This window comes from Lithobates pipiens, unplaced genomic scaffold (genome assembly GCF_037356315.1).
Source record: "Lithobates pipiens isolate NorthernLeopardFrog02 unplaced genomic scaffold, aLitPip1_a1.2 Scaffold_18, whole genome shotgun sequence".
NCBI lineage: Eukaryota > Metazoa > Chordata > Amphibia > Anura > Ranidae > Lithobates > Lithobates pipiens.
Window position 1 is genome coordinate 583,771,403 of NW_027507758.1, and position 21,111 is coordinate 583,792,513.

The 21,111-nt window shown below is 46.1% G+C and overlaps 1 protein-coding gene across 4 annotated transcripts in view; it reads right to left on the reverse strand.

Moving 5' to 3' along the window:
* The window catches only part of ASXL2 (ASXL transcriptional regulator 2), a 173,271-nt gene that overhangs the window by 104,344 nt on the left and 47,816 nt on the right, over window positions 1–21,111 (reverse strand). The window contains exon 1 of one of the 4 annotated variants that reach the window (XM_077489132.1): window positions 4,008–4,106. The exons of 1 other annotated variant lie outside the window; for it this stretch is intronic. The gene's annotated coding sequence lies outside the window, so the exon portion shown is untranslated. Of the gene's footprint in view, window positions 1–3,917; window positions 4,107–21,111 lie in introns of those variants that run through there. 2 more of the 4 variants (XM_077489133.1, XM_077489131.1) reach the window with 2 other exon arrangements.

The window sequence follows — 21,111 nt, forward strand, 5'->3', positions numbered from 1 at the left end:
CTGACCATGGCGAGTGTGAGTGGGTGGCCTCGCAGCCTCTGCGGGGAAGGTAGATAAACTTCACCTCCTGCTTGACCATCGTAGAGGTGAGCAGCGGGTGGATCGTCCCCAGCGCCCTTCAGAGCCTGGACTCTTCAAACCTCCTTTCTGCTAAAACATCAACAGTGAGGCCTGGAGAACAGGCCGACAGGGGGCCCAGAGAATTCGGACGGGCAGGAAATGAAGGCTGCAAGGGAGCTGCTGTAAAGAACAGAGCTGAGAGCACAGGGAGACTGGCATGGAAGGTACTGGGCACGATCATACACAGACCTACCTGCAGACAGAGACTGGAACGGGGGGCAGAGCAGGGACAGAGCTAGGGTTCTCTCTCTCATCTCACCCCCACTCTCCTCTCTCTCTGTCCCCTCTCTCTCTCAACCCCTGAGCAGTGCTGGGTGTCAGGGGCAAATACAGTGTGACATAGAATATTGCAACAACCACCATTTTATTCTCTAGGGTGTCTACTAAAATTATATATATATATATATATATATATATATATATATATATAATGTTTGGGGTTCTAAGTAATTTTCTAGCAAAAAAAAAAAAAAATGATTTTAACTTGAAACCAACAAATGTCAGAAAAAGGTTTAGTGTTTAAGTGGTTAAACTTTTTTCACTTAAAGCAGGATTCCACCCTAAAGTGGAACCTCCGCTGATCGGATCCCTCCCCCCTCCGGCGTCACAATTGACACCTTTCAGGGGGGAGGGGGGTGGAGATACCTGTCAAAGACAGGTATTTTCACCCACTTCCGGGCATAAACTCCCATGGGAGTCTACGCCATTTCCTGCCCTGCCGCGCTGTCTGCTGGGACACACACGGGTCCCAGTGACAGCGCGGAGATTTCCTATTGCGCGGCGCAACTCGCGCATGCGCAGTAGGGAACCGGGAAGTGAAGCCGATTCGCTTCACTTCCTGATTCCCTCACCTAGAATGGTGGCGGCAGCGGCCGAGGGCCGAGCGATCGATCGGCCTCGGCATCGCTGGACCCTGGGACAGGTGAGTGTCCATTTATTAAAAGTCAGCAGCTGTAGTATTTATAGCTGCTGGCTTTTAATTTTTTTTTTTTTGGTGGAATCCCTCTTTAAATACAAAGTCTATTCCATTGACAAATTGTTACAATGTTTATACTTAAGCTCAACTAAAAAAGAATGTTTTGATTCTTGGCAGACCAGTTTTTCTTTTCCTTTCTTTTGAGGGCTGTGGCCTCAGAAGAGCAGAGAGAATTATTTGCATAGAAAAAATTATGAAACACTTTAGTCAAGATCGCGATAATGATTCTTGGCGATTAATTGTGCAGCTCTAGCTCAGAGGAGGTGCACAGGTATGAGGGGAGGGGGTGCTGCCCAGGGATCGGGCATATGGTGGGGTGAGTGGAGTTCTGTCCCCCCACCTCTGCATGCAGTCACATGACCTCTGACACGCTGCTCTATACACCTGTTGCAGTTTGGGCACTCAAGCTCAAAAAGGTTCGCCATCACTGCTATAGAACATTCTTCATCAACCACGGCGGTTCTGTGGAATCCTAGAGCACCCCCTGAGGTTTCTAGGAGCACAGAGGATAGCAAATTCACCAACAACCTACACTGTCCGCTAATGCAAGGGGGCAATTTTCCACTGACCACCAATCAATGGGGTCACATCTACACTAAACACTAATATTTGGGGACAGCACATCTTGCACTGCATTTTATTATTCCTTTACCGAATTTACTGAAAATATTTTTTTTCATTTACATAAAAAAAGAAAATAAAAAATGTTCTGCCCTGGATGTCAAATACTCTAGATAAGACACATTTATTTATTGCCTTATTTAAAACAATCAACAATTGTATTGTGCTGCAGGTATAATCATTTTTAACAGGGGTTCACCGAGATCTAAAACTGATCTCAAGGTAGGGTTGCCTCCTCATCCCTTTAAACCCGAGCACATATTGATTACACAGATTCTGAGGTTAATTTATTGCAGACAAGGCACTAAGTGAGTTTAATTAATCAGCCACAAAACCTGTGTAATTAAAATGTGTTTGGGTTTAAGGCTGGGTTCACACCGCTGCGGGTGGGAGACCCGGATGTGATTCGCACCGCACTGCAGTGCAAATCACATCCGATCTCTGTAGCGATGCGAGTTCAGCCATACAGATAGTATGGCTGAATTCGCATCGTACCCGCCGCAAACTCGCACAGGACCCTTTTTTTGGTCCGCAGCAGAATCGGATCGCATGGGTGTTCACACCATGCGATCCGATTCCTGTCCGAGTTTGCAGATCGCGTTTGTGATATGCGGACTGATCTGGGGGTGTCATTAAGATTTCACTGACACTCCCAGCAGTCCGCATAGGGCAGTGTGAACTGCCGGCAGGAGGCATGCGATGCGGGAAAACGCTGCGGATTTGCGGCGTTCCCGCATCGCTACGATGTGAACCTAGCCTGAAGGGATGAGGTGGCAACCCTATCTCCAGGGTCTTCTAGGGTAAAAAAAAGTAGATAAAGGCTGTAATACAGAATCACTCAGAGACTGCTGACATTGCACTCAAGATGACGGCGCTAAGCAGTAAGGATGGGCTCAGGCATGTTCGCAACCGTATGTGCAGAGCCCGCCAGCAAGTTGGTACTGAACAGCGCTAATCACAGGCAGTGAGACATTTCCAGATCTCGGATCAGGAAAATGTCTCACTGCCTGTGAGAAGCGTTGTGCAGTGCCGACTTCCTGATGGGCTCTGCACGTGTGGTTGCGAACACGCCTGAGCCCATCCTTACCTAGCAGTGGTCTCAGGGCTTATAGATGCCTACACAAAGGTGGCTTTTACAGGTAAATAACATACAACCTCCGCAACATCTCCAAAATACGCCCCTTTCTAACCAATGGCACAACAAAGCTCTTAATTCACTCGCTGGTCATCTCCCGCCTAGACTACTGCAACTGCCTTCTCATTGGCTTACCTCTACATAGTCTATCACCTCTTCAATCCATCATGAATGCTGCTACCAGACTCATCCACCTTACCAATCGCTCGGTGTCTGCTACCCCTCTCTGTCAATCCCTCCACTGGCTTCCGCTCGGCCAAAGAATTAAATTCAAAATACTAACAACTACTTACAAAGCCATCCACAATTTAGCCCCCAGCTACATCACTAACCTATTCTCTAAGTACCAACCTACTCGTTCTCTTCGTTCCTCTCAAGACCTCCTGCTCTCTAGCTCCCTCGTCACCTCCAGGACTTTTCCAAAGCCTCTCCAATCCTATGGAATGCCTTACCCAGATCTATCTGCTTATCTCCTTCTCTATTAGCTTTTAGATGATTCTTGAAAACCCTTCTCTTCAGGGAAGCCTCCCCTACCCACTCTTGAAATCTGTATTTTCATTTTCTCCATTAGCTCACCCCAACAGTAATTGCCTTTTGTTTCCACTTGACCCTCCCTTCTAGATTGTAAGCTCTAACGAGCAGGGCCCTCTGATCCCTCCTGTATTGATTGTATTGTAAGTGTACTGTCTGCCCTCATCTTATAAAGTGCTGCACAAACTGTTGGCACTATATAAATCCTGTATAATAATAATAATAATAATAATAATACAAACAATATGGTAAATGTACATTTAATTTTATCGGAAGGTTTTTATTGAAATTAATGATCTGGCAAATATGTCTTGTTTGTCCTTCATGAACAGGTCTGCATAATTATACTTATTTAATGGTAATTAATAAGATTCTTGTAGAAGCCTGGTCGTAACCAGTTCTCTTTAAACTGCTGACAGTTTCATACAACAGCCCACAGTACAATACTATATATAGCAGAGAGAAAGCAGATGGCAGTACAGGAGAGCAGAATACACATATTCATATTAGACAGCAGTGTGTGGTCTCTCTTACGTGATTGCAGCGTGAAGAGATGGTATATGGGCTCAGGAATCAATACGGGGGGTCAGGAATCAGGAAAAGGGTGTGTACCTGAGAGCTCACCTGTCTCTTCCTGGTCACGGCACACCTGTGTCATGTGAGAGTAAACAGCTTATACCTGTTCCAGGAAGTAATCATGTTCCCAGCTCTGCCGTCTTATGGGAAAATGTGCTGACATAAGGCTGAAATAAGCAGGCTGTCTGCCTATAGATAACCTGAAATGTTTCTGGAATCTGAGTGAATGATTTACCGCTCTGTCTGAAAGTGCTGTTTACAAGGTCAATCTGCCCAACACTGATATTAGAACTGTTATGGAACGGTGAAGGGTTAAACCTAATGACAGGTTCTCAGGTGTCTTGAGGACCAGAGCACTTTGCTTGAGGTCTCTGGTGTGCACTTTTCCCTCTCCCTTTACAAGTGGGGGCCCAGTCTCCCTCCAGAATTTGCTTTACATTGTGGAAAGTAGGGATGCACCGATACTAAGTATTTTCATGAGTACTCGTAAAAATACCCCTGATACCTGAAACCGGTAATTTACGGTCTGATTTGCATCCACACAGAGCGAATGGGTGAAAAATCGCACTGTAAAGAATTGCATGCGGTTGGAACAGGAATGCGGTGCGAACCTAGGTTCACACAGGAGCGGTGCAGGAAGCCTCCTGTATGACGGGTTCCTAGGGTTGCCACCTCATCCCTTAAACACATTAATTACACAGGTTCCGAGGCTGATTAAGTGGTAATTAAACTCACTTGGTGCCTTATCTGTATTAAATTAGCCTCAGAACCTGTGTAATTCATATGTGTTCGGGTTTAAAGGGATGAGGTGGCAACCCTCCGGGTTCCACCAGCTCCAGCTCCCAATTCAACTGTGGACATCTGCGGCTTGGGCTCCTTCTGCCTCTGGCTTGGTTTCTCACATATTCAGCATCTCTCTCCCCTTCCCAGCCTGAGAGTACGAACTAGGGATTCTAATTGGTCAGCACCATCACATGGACAGAACTGACCCATCAGGAGCCATCTAACCCGTACTGTCAGCTTTTGTGTTTAAATCCTTTTTATTCAATTTAGCAAAAAACAAACCACAATACATCACCATTACAAAAAACATTTAACCACTTCACATCCAGGCCAATTCTGACATTTCTCTCCTACATGTAAAATTCATAATTTTTTTGCTAGAGAATTACATAGAACCCCCAAACATTATATATGTTTTTGTAGCAAAGACCCTAGAGAATACAATGGCGGTTGTTGCTTTTTATCTCGCACGGTATTTGCGCAGCAATTTTTCAAACGTGTTTTTTTCAGAAAAATAAAACAGTTTCATGCTTAATAAAAAAAGTTTCATGCTTAATAAAAAAATAAAAAAAACCCAGTAAAGTTAGCCCAATTTTTTTGCATAATGTGATAGATGAAGATACGCCGTGTAAATAGATACCCAATGGGGCGTGGCCAAGCGCATGGAGGAGAAAGACGTGGAGCTCCCGCTCCACCGCTCAACGGCACACAGCGCCGCTGATCCACGCCACACCGGACATCCCCATGAGCAGGAGGGGAGGCACTAACACCCCCGCACCTCGGGGACCCAGAAACCTGGGGATATCGACAGTTTTTTCCCCACGAGAGGGCCGAGCAGCAAGGCCGCGCCGGAATCCAAGATGGCGACGACCCGCTCGGCGGCAGCACAGGCAGCTCACACTGCATCTAAGGTACAGGCCTCTTGGCCCCCCTCCTCTCCCGGGTCCCCTGCACTGCATGGTGGGAGCCCAGAGAGCCCAGCACATTCAAGGAGCCCCTCCCCGGCCTCTGGCAAGCAGAGCAGAGGCTGGGACATGGAGAGCTACATTAAAGCTCTCCCCACTAAGGGGGACATTGAGGCATACATCAGCACATTGGAGAGGTCATATAAGAGAGAGATTAAGGACTTGCGCCAGGACATAGGCCAACGCATAGAGGACATTGAGATCATTGAGATCCATGCTGAGGAATCGGCAAATAGACTCAAGGAACATGACCATATCTTGCAGCAGCATACTAATCAGATTCAGCACTTATTCTATGGTCTCGACGACCAGGAGAATAGAAGTCGCCGCAACAATATTCGCATCCGTGGTATCCCAGAAGCGATTGAAAACAAAGATCTGTTGTCGGCAGCCACCGCCATGTTTAACCAGTTGCTGAACAAACCCAAAGAATCACCGATTGAGATAGATTTCACAGATCCCTTGGCCCTCGCAACCCTAACCCTGCGCACCCAAGAGACGTCATTTGCCGCGTCCATTTCTTTAATATCAAAGCTGAAATAATGCATGCTGCACGTGCACAGGAATCCATCCTGTTCAATGGCACACCTGTTATGCTCCTGACGGATCTCTCAAAGCAGACTAATGAGGAAAGCCTTGAAGCCGGTCACGGACGCTTTGCACGCTAAACAGATCAAGTATCGCTGGGGGTTCCCGTTTCATCTTTTTGCTTCCCATGATGGTAAATCTGCCACCTTCCGCACGTTAGGGGACCTGCCCAACTTCCTTGGCACCTTTGAACTGCCTCAAATCAGGATTCCAGACTGGCCACTGACTGCCGTCACCCCTGGCCTACCTAGCACCTCAGCCTGGGTAACGCAAACCAAGAAGAAAAGGTCCCGCTCCCGCACCACCAAATCCCCTCCAGGATGAACGCACTGTGTCCCACTGAAAAGTGGGTGTCTGACTTCCACATTTTTTCCTCTGTTTTTGTGGAGACCTGGACCTCAGGTTGTTCCCCTATACCCCGTGACTTGAATGTCATTCATTCCGATCATTCTCCTGCTTCTCCCTATTAACGTTCTATATCGTGTCATTTTTACACTTTTGCACTTTCCTTCCCCCTTTTTTTTCTTTTTTACCGTTATTGTCTCATGTGTGGATCATCCCCCGCCGCTCCCCCCCTTGCTACAAGAACTGCGAGCTCCCCTTCTACTATGTTGGGCCCCTGTCGCTGTGGGTCTATGTTATGTTATGTTGTGGGGGGGGGGGGGGGATGGTTGAGTGGGTCTGAGAAACATCTGACTTAGTTTAACTGTTATTTGAAGTTCTTCATGTTTATTGGGTTACAGTTATGGTTAAATGTGTATATGCTAGATCCACTTGATCTCACCTACTAGTTAGATGGCGTGTGCTTTTCATGCTCTTACAAGCAGATATCTGCCCTATTGGTTAGCCGACTACTTAAATTGGCACACGCCGTCGGATAACCTTTGTATTCATAGGCGCTGTGTGCTATACATCAGCTCATCTTGTTTCACAGTTAATTACAGTTGGGGCGGAGCCCCTGGGTTCAATTTGGCAACGTTCCCCCACGATAGGGTGTACAGAGTCTTTAGTGACTTTGTTACTGATATATTCTTTAGCTTTCCATTGTAGTGTCCATCGCTTCTACCCCCAAATGGACACCAGAGGGAGCACTCTCCCTATAAGTTTACATCTTCAGCTTCCTAGAAAGCAATATACCATGCTGTTACAGGAATCCGGTTTACATTTTTACCTGCATTACACATCCCAGGCCCCTCTAGGGGTGCATGTGTGCGCTTTCCTACCTCAGCGATTTGACCCTCCTTTTTCCTCTCCCTTCTTGACCTTCCCCTCTTCCCTTCTCTACCTCACCTCTGATGCACAGCTTACTCGTACACTCTCCTGCTCAGTTGCATTTCGTAGCTCCACGGAACATACCCCCCACCTCCCCTTACCATGGCCACCGCTCTAGACATTAAGTTTTCCTCTCTTAACTGTAGAGGATTTAACACTCCAGAAAAACGGCCCGCAAGTTCTATTACTGCAGGAGACCCATTTTAGGACCGATAAGGTGCCTTCCATACCAGATAGACATTACACGACCTGGTTTCACAGCACGAACCCCCTAGCAAGTTCAAGAGGGGTCTCGGTAGCTTTTCATTGATCCTTTACACCACAAGTGCTTGAAAGTGACATAGACCCCAAAGGAAGGTTTTTATTCTTGAAATTACAATATCTACAAACTGTGTTAACTGTTGCCAATGTTTATCTCCCTAATCAGAATCAACTTCAATTCCTTTGCTCCGTGACCGCTCGCCTCAAATCTTTTGGGACTCCTAACCTGATCCTGGGAGGCGACCTGAATGTCCCCCTCGTGCCGAGACTGGACTCCTCCACCGGTAATGCAGGCCATACACGGTCGAATTTCGAACGAATTTTCTTTTCAAAAATCAGAAAATTCGTTTTTTTTGTGATCCGATGATGCCACCATTGATTTTCGAAATTCGGCCGACCCAGCCTTCAATTTCACCTCATGCTGCTACAGAAATGAATTTTCTTGGCTAGGAATCTTCTTTTCTCTCCGTACATTTTCTTTTATCTCCGTACATTTTCTTTTCTTATTACGTTTCTCGCACGATTCTCCCATCATTGATTAGAAAATCGTTTGTTTTTCTAAAAATTTCCAACATGTCCGATTCCTCAAATTTTATTTCCGCATGAAAATCGTCTGTTGCTGCAGCCCACTAATGGTGCGAAATTCATACGAAAATTCTTAGATACGATTTTCGAAAGAAAATTCTTTCGAAATTCGAACCGTGTATGGCCGGCATAAGTCCCACCTGTCACCCACCTCGCTGACCAAACTCAGGGCCACCCTAGCGGACATGTCACTAGTAGACACCTGGAGACTGCTACACCCTTCTGATAGGGATTATACCTATTACTCCCCTGCACATAACTCTTACAGTAGGATAGATTACATCCTCCTTAGTCAAAACCTACTAGACTTTGACCCTCAGTGCGAGATTGGGGTGCGGTTGTGGTCGGATCATGCTCCGGTACACTTAACCCTCAGGAAGCTCCCTCGCTACCCTCGCCGGGGTAAGTGGAGGCTGAACGACAACTTACTGACTGACACAATATGTGTTGCAGAAGTATCTCAGCAATCACAGATTTCACCAATGACCATGCCCACGATGAGACTAGCAATATGACCAAGTGGGAAGCCCTGAAATGCGTTATTCGCTGTATTTTTATACAACACGGCTCTAGATTGAAAAAAGCACGTACAGAGGATATACGCAGACTTTTCTCCCAGATAGCTTCCCTGGAGGCCTCCCATAAACGCACTCTAGACTCTCGGACCCTGACGGAACTCTCTAACGCGCGGCAGGACCTGCTTCAGATCTTTTCGGCAAGATCGCTGAACGCATACCACAAAGGCCGCCATACCCACTACTCACAGGCTAACAAATGCGGAAAACACCTCGCACGAGTTATCCATCCTAGACAACGGAGGCAAAACATCCCCTATATCTTATCGTCTGCCCAACAGAAGAGGTTCAGGAACTCCGAGATTGTCTCGGAGTTCAGGGACTTCTATTCCTCCCTCTACAATCTCCCCTCCCCGGGTATCTCGAGCTCCGCTTCATCGTCCGATTTGCACCACTATATTCAAGATACGGCCTTACCTACCATTTCTCTAACTGATAGGGCTGACTTGGAGCTACCTCTGACCACATCTGATTTCCTAACAGCGATTAAAGGTCTGAAGAATGGTAAAAGCCCAGGCCCTGATGGATACTCCCCGCAATTTTATAAAAAAATTCGCACACCAACTCGCCCCGATTATGGCCAGGACATTCGAGGAAATAGACGACACACATCCCCTTTCACTTCATACTCTCCAAGCCCAGATAGTGGTCATACCCAAACCGGGGAAAGACCATGCACACTGTAGAAATTATAGGCCCATATCCCTACTGAACGTTGACCTCAAGCTTTATTCCAAAATTTTGGCAACACGCCTTGCTCCCCTGCTCCCCTCCATCATTCATAGTGACCAAGTGGGCTTTATCCCAGGCCGAGAGGCTAGGGATAACACAACTAAAACTCTACACCTTATCTCATATGCCAAACTCCACAACATCCCTACTTGTCTCCTAGCTTGTGATGCCGAAAAGGCGTTCGATAGGGTGAACTGGACGTTTCTCCAGGCTTCCCTACAGCAAATAGGCTTAGGCCCACGAATGCTTACTAAAATCATGGCTTTATATACAAACCCGTCTGCCAGGGTCTTAGCCAACGGGGAATCATCGGTGGCTTTCGGGATCCAGAACGGCACCAGGCAAGGATGCCCGCTATCGCCACTCCTGTTCGCAATCACTGTTGAACACTTGGCTCAAGCCATCAGAAACAATAACTCTATTCATGGGATCAACACCCCCTCGGCTCCCCGTAAGCTGTCACTCTACGCAGATGATCTACTCTTATATGTCACCCAACCCCGAATTAGTCTCCCTGCCATACTGGAGGAGCTTGCCCGGTTTGGAGCTCATAGTAATTTCAAATTTAACCTGAACAAAATGGAAGCTTTAAATATATCACTACCACCGAAAGACCTAAACTTCATTCAAAAGCGATTCTCCTTTAAATGGCAACCGCGCTCGATCAAATACCTTGGAACGGAGATTCCTACTGACATCCATGATGTGTATGCCCTAAATTTTAGTCCACTACTGACTTCTATTAGACGTTCCCTCGAGAATTGGCACAACCTCAAGCTCTCCTGGTGGGGGAGAATGAGTGTTATTAAAATGGATATCCTTCCAAGGGCATTGTACTTGTTTCAAACTCTCCCCATTCTCCTTCCGACGACTTTCTTCCTTGCATTGCGAGCTCTGGTGGGCAAGTACCTGTGGCAGCACCACCCTCCTAGACTTAAACACAAAGTTTTAAGTGCCCCCAAACTTAGGGGAGGTAAAGGCCTCCTGGACTTCCAATTATACCACACATCTGCGATATTTTCCCGACTCTTGGACTGGTTCTCGAGACCACGTATTAAACCCTCCACCTTAATTGAACAGGACATGGCCACAGTAGATCTACGAGCCCTGTTATGGGGGTATCACACCGGGTTTCGCAAGATGCAGGGGATCTCCCCCCTGACGAGGGCAGCCCTTACATTGTGGTATACTAAAGCTACTCCTTACGCTCTGTCCACATATCCCAGCCCGTTATCTCCCTTATTTGATAATCTGGCCCTCTTGACTCTTGCTGCCAAGATGCACTGTGGGAACTACACACGTGAAAACTGGCCGAAGGCTAATCAGTTTGTCCATCCTACTACTGCGCATTTCCATCCCCCTCCAGACCCACAGACCGCTATCCCGACAGACTGGCTGACTACAATTTCGCTAAACCAGCTTTGCAGAGACCTTCACCTCTCAGGTAGAACACACAGACCACTCACGTTATTTGAGGACCTCTGCAATCTAGCTCAAACCCCAAGACACACTTTATCGTTAATTTACAAAGACATCCAAACTCGGTTATATGACGCTCTCCCTGCATACACTAGTAAATGGTCTAGAGACCTGAATATAGAGATCTCCCCAACACAGTGGTCTACCTCCTTTACCCTCACGCATCACTCATCCAGGTCAGGGTTTACCCAAGAGAAGAAATACAAATTGCTGTCGAGGTGGTACAGGGTTCCGGTCTCGGTACGCAGGATGTTCCCATCAACCACAAACGTATGTTGGCGATGTCACGGAGCGCAGGGATCCTACATCCATGTTTGGTGGGACTGTGACAAGGTTCGTCCATTTTGGGATAAGATCTTCGAGATTTATAATCATGTATATCAGACTTCGTTACCTCCTTCGCCTTTGTCTGCTCTCCTATCCATCCTTCCTGGGACGATTCGGTCCCAGAAGAGTAGTCTTTTGAGATTCTTTCTCTCGGCAGCTCGTCATGCCATTTCCTTATACTGGAAGAAGGACTCCACCCCCCCTATTTCTAAGTGGGTGGATATCCTTAATGATACAATGCTCATGGAGGAATTGCAGGCGAAGGCGGACGATACTTATGATAGGTTCACCATGTTGTGGTCCATCTGGCGACACCATTCTCGGACGGAATTGTTTCTTAATAACCTTAAGAACTCCTAAGCAAACGTACCGCCAAGATTGGGCAGAGGACGGTGACGTCGCAATGGCCACAAGTGACACTGGAAGGTGAAACTTGACTGATTCTGCCTCTGAGTTGGGCATTTATGATGTATCTTATACCAACAACAATGGTGCATATCTTGTACATACCCTTTCCGATAAATGCATTTGCTGTGCTCTCCCCTTTTCTCCCCCCCCCCTTTTTTTCTTCGTTCTTTCTTTCTCTCCCCCCTTTTCTTGCTGTATTCACCGCCCCCCCCCCCGTCTTCTTGTTCATACCAATGTGCCTTATTTGATGTTATTGGTGACATAAATGATATGCCTGTTTACGTGTATGTTATTTTACACTATCTGGCATATAATAAAAATATATTCAACCCTAAATAGATACCCAACATGTCACGCTTCACAATTGCACGCGCTCGTGGAATGGCACCAAACTTTGGTATTTAAAAATCCCCATAGGCGACGCTTTAAAATTTTTTACTGGTTACATTTTTTGCACTACAGAGCTTTTATTGCTATTACGAGGGATGTAAACATCCCTTGTAATAGGAATATGGCACGATCTGACCTATTTACAGTGAGATATGGGGTCAATAAGACCCCATATCTCACCTCTAGGCTGGGAAGCCTAAAAAAAAAAAAAAAAAAACTAATAATAAAAAAAAAAAACGATCACGGCTTCCCAGCCAAGGTGGCGCCGTTATTTTGAATGCAGAGGCCGGGCGTGACGTCATAACATCGTGCCCGGCCTCCGAACAATCATAGAGACTCTGGGACCATCTGGTCCACCGGAAATCTCTATGGTATCATCCGGGAGAAGGCGGATCCTGTGACCGACTCACCGATGGAATCGGTGAGTCGGTAGAAGCACTAGAGGGCGGCGGGGCGTCCCCTCCCGCCGCCCATAAGAACGATCAAGCGGCGGAACAGCCGCTATGATCATTCTTATGGTGCAGGGAATCGCCGACTGAAAATGCCAATATCTGAATGATGTCTGTGGCCTCAGGCATCATTCAGATATAACCACCGAAAGTCGAGGCCGTCCCTGGACGTCCACCCGGCGTGAAGTGGTTAAGTTTCAAACACAGCATAACATAAATATAATAACAAACATATTTAAAAAGGTGTATCTCCTAGAGAGCCTTATCATAATATCCATATACAGTTAGGTCCAGATATATTTGGACACAGGCACAATTTTCATACTTTTGGCTCTGTATGCCACCAGAATAAAATTAAAACTAAACAATCCAAATGAATTTGAAGTGCAGACTTTCAGCTTTAATTCAAGGGGTTGAACATAAATAAAGTACAATTTTTAGGAACTGCAACCATTTTTATACACAGTCCCCCTATTTTCAGGTGCTGATATGTATTTGGACAAATTAATATAATCATGAATAAAATGTTAATTTTTAATATTTTGTTGAGAATCCTTTACTGGCAATGATTGTCTGATGTCTGGAACCCATGGACATTACCAAAGACTGGGTTTCCTCCTTTCTGATACTTTGCCAGACTCTAAACTGCAGCTGTCTTCAGTTGGTCTTTGTGGGTCTTTCTGCCTTTAGTTTTGCCTTCAGCAAGTGAAATGCATGCTCAATTGGGTTGAGATAAGATGACTGACTCGGCCATTGCAGAATATTCCACGTCTTTTCCTTCAAAAGCTTCTGGGTTGCTTTTGCAGTGTGTTTTGGATCATTGTCCATCTGTACTGTGAAGCGCCGTCCAATCAACTTTGCTGCATTTGACTGAATCCGGGCTGACAGTATATCTCTAAACACTACAGAATTCATCCGGGTGCTTCTGTCTTCTGTCACATCATCAATAAACACCAATGACCCAGTGCATGCATGCCCATGTCATCACACTGCCTCCACCATGTTTTACACATGACGTTGTGTGCTTTGGATCATGAGCTGTTCCAAGCCTTCTCCACACTTTTTTCTTCCCATCAATTTGGTACAGATTAATCTGAGTTTCATCTGTCCAAAGAATGCGTTTCCAGAAATGGTCTGGCTTTTTTCGATGTTTTTTGGCAAAGTCTAATCTGGCTTTTCTATTCTTCAGGCTTATGCATAGTTGCACCCGTGGTGAACTCTCCACATTTGCTCTTGTGAAGTCTTCTCTTGATTGTAGACTTTGACAATGATACACCCACCTCCTGGAGAGTGTCCTTCACTTGTCTTATTTTTATTGTCAATAGGTTTTTCTTCACCATAGAGAGGATGCTGCGGTCATCATTTATGTTGCTGAGCTCACCAATGTGTTCTTCTTTCCTAAGAATGTACCAAACTGTTGATTTGGCCACTCCTAATGTTGCTGCTATTTCTCTGATGGATTTGTTTAGGTTTTGAACCCTTAAAATGGGCTGTTTCCCTTGCACGGACAGCTCCTTTGATCGCATGATGTAGGTTCACAGCAATAGATTCCAAATGCAAATACCACACAAAAGCCCCATACACACAATCGGACTTTGTACAAATGTTCCCTTGGATTTTTGTACAATGGCGTTGGTCGTAAGTTTGGATTGCATACACACGATCAGACTTTTTAGGCAACAAACGCGAATGTAGTGACGTTTCAACGTACTGATGGCACTTCAAAAGAGGACGTTCAATTACTCCAGTGCCCCCTTTGGTCAACTTCTGTATTGTCTGATCTTTTGCATTGGTTCTGAGCATGCGTGTTTGTACTTTGTACAAAAGTCCGATGGTTTTGTGTACACCCCATCGGACTTTGCTCCATCGGACTTATGTTAAAAAGTCAAAAAAGTTTGTCAGTTCGCACAGCCAACAAAAGTCAGATGAAAACCGAAAAAGTTTGTCTGATGGTGCGTACACACAGTTGGATGTTGCCTCAAAACAGCTCATTTTCATGTTTGTTGTCAAAAAGTCAGATCAGCCTTTAGAATCAACGACAGACCTTTTACCTGCTTAACTGATAAAGAAATAACGATTCAATTGTCCAATTACTTTTGGCCCCTAAAAAAGGGGGGTGGCTTTTCTTAAGAGCTGTAATTCCTAAACCCTTCCTCCGATTTGTATGTACATACCCTCAAATTAAACCGGAGAATGTGAACTTTCAGCCCATATCCATTATATAACTATAGCTTGAATATGTTTTGGTAAATACAGCATCTCACAAAAGTGAGTACACACCTCACTTTTTTTTGTAAATCTTTTATAATATCTTTTCATGTGACAACTTTGCTACATTGTAAATTAGTGAGTGTACAGCTTGTATAACAGTTAACATTTTCTGTTCCCTCAAAATAACTCAACACACAGCAATTAATGTCTAAACCGCTGGCAACAAAGGTGGGTACACCCTAAGTGAAAATATCCAAATTGGGCCACATAGCCATTTTCCCTGGGGGGAAGCAGATTCACTTTTCCGAAAAAAAAAAAAAAAAGAAGTGTGTGGGGGGGGGGGGTTAAGTAGGAAACACATCCCCATACAGGGCTCATTTTGTTTCCCATCCACTGTCTTTTTTCCTCTGTACTGTCAGCTTCTGTCAGGAGAGGAGGAAAAGCCGTGGGGAATTCAAAACACCAAATCAGTGACGCAGCTTTTCGGCGTCTTAAAGCGGGGGACCGCGCCAATCTGGTACAGTGGGAACGGGGCTGGGGTAGAGTGGATGGTTGGAACCATTGGAGGCTGGGAGAGAGAGCCGCTGGAGATGCAGGGAACAAACCCATCGAAGAGGTAAGAGGAGCCCAAGCCCAAATCTGTCATGCAGGGGAGTTTTTCGAAATCTCCCGTGGCTCAAAATCACTATGATAAGCCTGGGTTCACACCAGAGCACTGTGGGAAACCACATGTGATTCAGACACAAATCGCACTGCATTCCTGTTCAAATCGCATGCAATTCTTTGCAGTGTGATTTGCGACCATCATTTTGTATGGACGCAAATTACATCGCAAAGTAACGCTACCTGGTATCGGCAAGTACTTGACCAAAAGTATCGGTGCACTTACTCGCCAGTAAAAAAAAAGTTTAAATCGGTGCATCCCTAAAGAAAGGTTGCCTAACCCACCAGACATCACCTACAACTGAAACATCAATTTTAGTTAGACTCTCCAAAGTAAAAACAGGCAGATGTAAATTACATTTAAAAAGTTAGAACAAAAACACATATTTTTTTGTTTTAAAAATAAAAACCGCCTATACTTTCCTGCTTTGTGCAATGAGATTGCACACAGAAGTCGCTTCCCTACTCTTCTGGCAGTCCCTGCCGGTGCCATTAGCTAATTTCTCCATCTGGTGCCTCCTGTTGCAAGATGGGTGCTAAGGAGGCAATGATACATGCATGCTCCTGTTGGGTCTTCAGCTGCGCTGTGTGCATTTATAGAGCCACGTTCCTGCTCTTTCCTCACAGGAGTTTGACTGACATCTGGCTCTGCTGACCTCAGTTTTTCCTGTGACAGCAGGAGGCAAGGGGCATGGTGCAGGAGCTGAGCAGTGACATTGCGATAGGCAAGTATTTTTTGACAGAGGAGTGTAGGACAGGTAATGTGGAATTTTTTACTCTAAATGCAGGGAATGAATTAAAGTGGTTGTAAAGGCTGAATGTTTTTTACCTTCATGCAGACTTGCTATTGGGGCACTGGTTAAGAGGGAGGAACCAGGACCCCCGGAAGGGGACCTGAGAAGAGGAGGATTGGGGCTACCCTGACAGTAACCTTTCTGTAATTTCCTCTTATCTTGAATCAGTGCATCGTTTTTAAAAATGGTTAAAGTGGAACTTTACCCAAAAAGGGGAGTTATGCTCTTTCTCCTCATTTTTTGGAGGGGGGGGCGTGTACCTAGTTCTGACAGGCACCTGCTCCAACTCGGATCACCTAGGCGATCCAAACAGAAGTTCTCCCCCCTCCCTGCCTGCAAACAGTCACAGCTGGCTGCCTACAGTTAACATGCCGGCACCAGGGACCGAAGACCAGTAAAGACAGGCTCGGGTGAGGCAGATTTGCAAAGAGGAATGGTCAAAAATTCCTCTGGGACGTTGTGCAGGTCTGATCATGTGCTACTGAAAGTGCTTGCTTGAAGTCGTTGCTGCCAAAGGAGGTTCAACCAGCTATTAACTCTAAGGCCGCGTACACACGGGCGGACTGTTCGCCCAACCTTGTTCATCAAACAGTTTGACAAACAGTCCGTTCAAAATTAGCATGAACGGACTTGACCACACACGACGAACGAACAGTCCGCTGAAACCTTGCGCGATGACGTGAACGGCACGTACAACGGGACGAGAAATTCGGCGTCCGATACACTGCAATGCAACCTTCGCCGTGTAAATTCTTTCTGAGCATGCACAAGACTTAGTTTGCCGAACAAGCCTACACACGAGCGGACTGTCCGCTCAAACCAAGTTTCAGCGGACAGTCTTATGGAAATTCCGAAAAACTTTGTTCGTCAGACTGTCCGCTGAAACTGTCCGCTGAAGCCCACACACGAGCGGACTGTCCGCTGAAACACTGTTCAGCGGACAAAGTTGGACGAACAGTCTGCCCGTGTGCACGCGGCCTAAGGGTTCACTTTTTTCTTCCACACTGTGAATGTTTAGTGGATGTGTTCAATATAGACACAAATGAGAAATGTTTGTGTGTTATCAGATTAAAATTGTAGTATAGTTAACCTAAAGCAAACCTAAAGTTAAGCAAAAAAAAAAAAGGGTCCTGCCTGCAGGTTTAAGCAATAATGTGTTAGTATGCACTGTATACTTACCTTTAGAATGGATCTCTCCAATGGCGCCCTGTCACTGCCAGGCAGGGATTCCATCTTCATCCAGTCTTCTTCTGGGTTTGTGAGCTACAGACATCTGATTGGCCAGAGCCGCGATGACCACGCACGGCACAGAGCACAGAGCACTGAAGCAACGGCACAAGTATGCCGTTCCTTAAGAGCACATGCGCCCCATGACATAACAGGCTGCTGCTCGCTAGAATATCTCCTAAACGGTGTACGTTTAGGAGATATTCATTTTACCTACAGGTAAGCTTTATTATAAGCTTACCTGTAGGTAAAAATGGCACAAAAGGGTTTACTACAGGGGGGTTATTTACTAAAGGCAAATCCACTGTGCACTATAAGTGCAGTCACTGTAGATCTGAGGGGGGACATGCATTTTTGCTTATGTACATGATTGGATGACAGAAATCAGCAGAGCTTCCCTCATTTCAGATCTTCCCCTCAGATCTACAGCAACTGCACTTCCAAGTGCACTTGTAGTGCACAGTGGATTTGCCTTTAGTAAATAAACCCCATTGTGTTTGTCTATTGCTGCGACGTAGATGAAGATCAGACCACATTTTATGACAAATTACTACATAAAACCAGTTAGTGAATCCGCTGGCATTAACGGTTTCTTGCCACTGTTTAGAAGTAAAGTATTTGGGGGCAGCCATATTGCATGTGCATGCTGTGCTTCCTCATTGCTCTTTCTCTAGTATCGCTGCAAACCTAGGGGGGTTTTGTCTGACTAAATCAAAATTCTCTGTGGTCTCTAATGACACAAAATACCAATGGTACTCACTCCTAGTAGCCAGAGACAATGTGATTCAGGCTGCCTTGGCATTAGCTTGCATGAGGGAGAAGGTTTTCACTCAATGCAGGAGTACTTCTTTTAGTCAACATAGTCCTTCATTGCCCATCAGCTCTGCACTGACAGGATGCCCAGAATGGCTCACCAGCAGTGGAGGTTGGTGCTCTATTTTTGGGGGGGGGAAACAAACCACCCAACCCCTTCCCCCAATCGTTCGATCAATACCCCCCCCCCCCCCCCCGGTCATTTCACTCAGTTGGTCGGTTAAACTGCACCCCAAGCCCACCCTTTTTTTAAGCCAATTAGAGCCTCAGGGTCTAACCACTGATTATGGGGCCCCTAATGGAGTGGCCGCCACTGCTCAACAGCCAGGAAAGCTGGCATCCATCGTGGGAGAAAGGACTTCCCAGATACCAAGACTGGAGATATGAGTAACCACCAGTAAAGAGAGAATTTCACCTACTGGTCCTTGGATGATGCTGCATCTTTATGCAAGTCATAGACAAGTAATTTTTTAAGCCCATGAAGACAATGTCTAGGAAGGTGCACTGTAAATTCACCAAACGTACTGTATATAAACAACTGACAATGATAATTACCTTATCATTGCCATATCCTTATTACAGCATAAAAAGGTATTTTAGACAATTATGTTCTTCCAACATTGTGATATAAGCTTGGGGATGGCCCCTTTCTTTAGTGTGACTGTGCCAGTTCCAAAAATACATGCTTTGATGAGTCTGGTGTGGAGGAACTCACATGGCCTGCACAGAGTCCTATCCTCAGCTCAATGAACAAGGATGAATTAAAACTTCTGTGCAAGCCAGGTCTTCATCCAACATCAGTACCAGATCTCACACATGCTCCTTTTGCAAATGGGCACAAGTTTTACAGGTGGGGGGGGGGGGGGGGTGTGGGGGGGGTTGGGGGCGAGACAGGGGCGGATTCCCTGGGTGGTACAATTTTCTGGAGGGGGTGCAGTTGAAGTGCCGGCAGTGTGCTTCACAGTACACACTAGCCGGCGCTGCTAATCGTCTCTGTACCTTTTACTGTAATGTGCCGAGTGCGCTCCTGCACCCGGCACAAGCCTAGACAGATAGTCACCGCACATGCCCTTCCCTGTCAGCGCTTCACTGCCCCTATGAATGCGCTGCTTCGTAGTCCCATCCTGGCGGCCAGACGTCACTCGCGGCCAGAGCCGAGATGGGAAAGAGCATAGAGAGCCGAAGCTGCGCTTGCAACCTAGAGGAGCCATCAAGGAGGAACCAACAAACTGTGTATATCACACAAAAGTAAGAGCTAAACACTGCTAATGATTGGCAAATGCCATGCCATTAACCCCCCCCATGCTGCATATTACACAAATTAAAAATAGCATTGGTAATTAATGTCCCTTCACCCTCCTCTCCTCCCCCAATCGGATTCAGACAGTTCATTTATAGATATTGAACTGTCTGGATTCAATTGGGAGAGGAGAGGAGGCTGAGGGGACATTAATTACCAATGCTATTTTTAATTTCTGTAATATGCAGCATGGGTGGCTACTTTAGATGCAGCCGTGACATCACCGGCACATGCGCTCTGAAGTAATGGCATACCTGTGCCGTTCCTTCAGTGCCGTACCGTAAAAAGTGACTCTTGCGCGCATGTGCGGGAGTGATATCTTAGCTGGCTCGGCTATTCATATAGCTGAAGCCCGCAAACCCGGAAGGAAGACCAGCTGAAGATGGAAGTTTGGTTGCCCTTCTCTGCACTTTCTCCAGTTCCCTGATATCCTTTTTTTTGAACTAGTGACCAAAACTGAACTGCATATTCCAGATGAGGTTTTACAAATGATTTGTACAGGGGCACATGGATATCTCTCCCTCTGGAGTCTATACTTCTCTTAGCCACTTGCTTACAGGGCACTTAAAGCCCCCTCCTGCCCAGACCAATTTTCAGCGCTAACGCACTTTGAATGACAATTGTGGGGTCATACAACACTGTACCCAAATAAAAAAAATTTTTTCACACAAATAGAGCTTTCTTTTGGTGGTATTTAATCACAGCTGTGATTTTTATTTTTTGCTAAACAAACAAAAAAAGATGGTAAAGTAAAAAAAAAAAAAAAAATCATGTTTAACAGGTTGTTAGAAAATTTAGCAAACAGGTAATTTTTCTCCTTCATTGATGTGCGCTGATGAGGCGGCACTGGTGGGCACTGATAGGCTGCACTGATAGGCACAGTTAAGGCGGCACTGATGGAGACAGATAAGGCAGCACTGATGGGCCCTGATGGGTGGCATGGATGGGCACTGATAGGCGGCACTGATGGGCACTGGTAGGTGACACTGATGTGCCACACTGTTGTTGAGGCACTGATTGTGGGCACTGATAGGTGGCACTGTGGGCACTGATAGGCGGCACTGTTGCCTATTGCTAGCTGGCATTGGCAGGGGGCACTGAAGATTTGGCAGCAGCTCGGCCACCAAAAAATAGGCGATTACCGGCTCTGTTGACATCACGTGATCAGCTGTCATTGGCTGGCAGCTGATTACGTGGTAAGGGGTCGGGATCGACCCCTTACTCCAATCTGTGATCCAGCGAGTCTCAAAGACTCACTGATCACAGAGCGCACTGTGCATGCCCTGCAGGGGGCACGCAGGCTGCTTGTGCACGGGACGACGTCAACAGA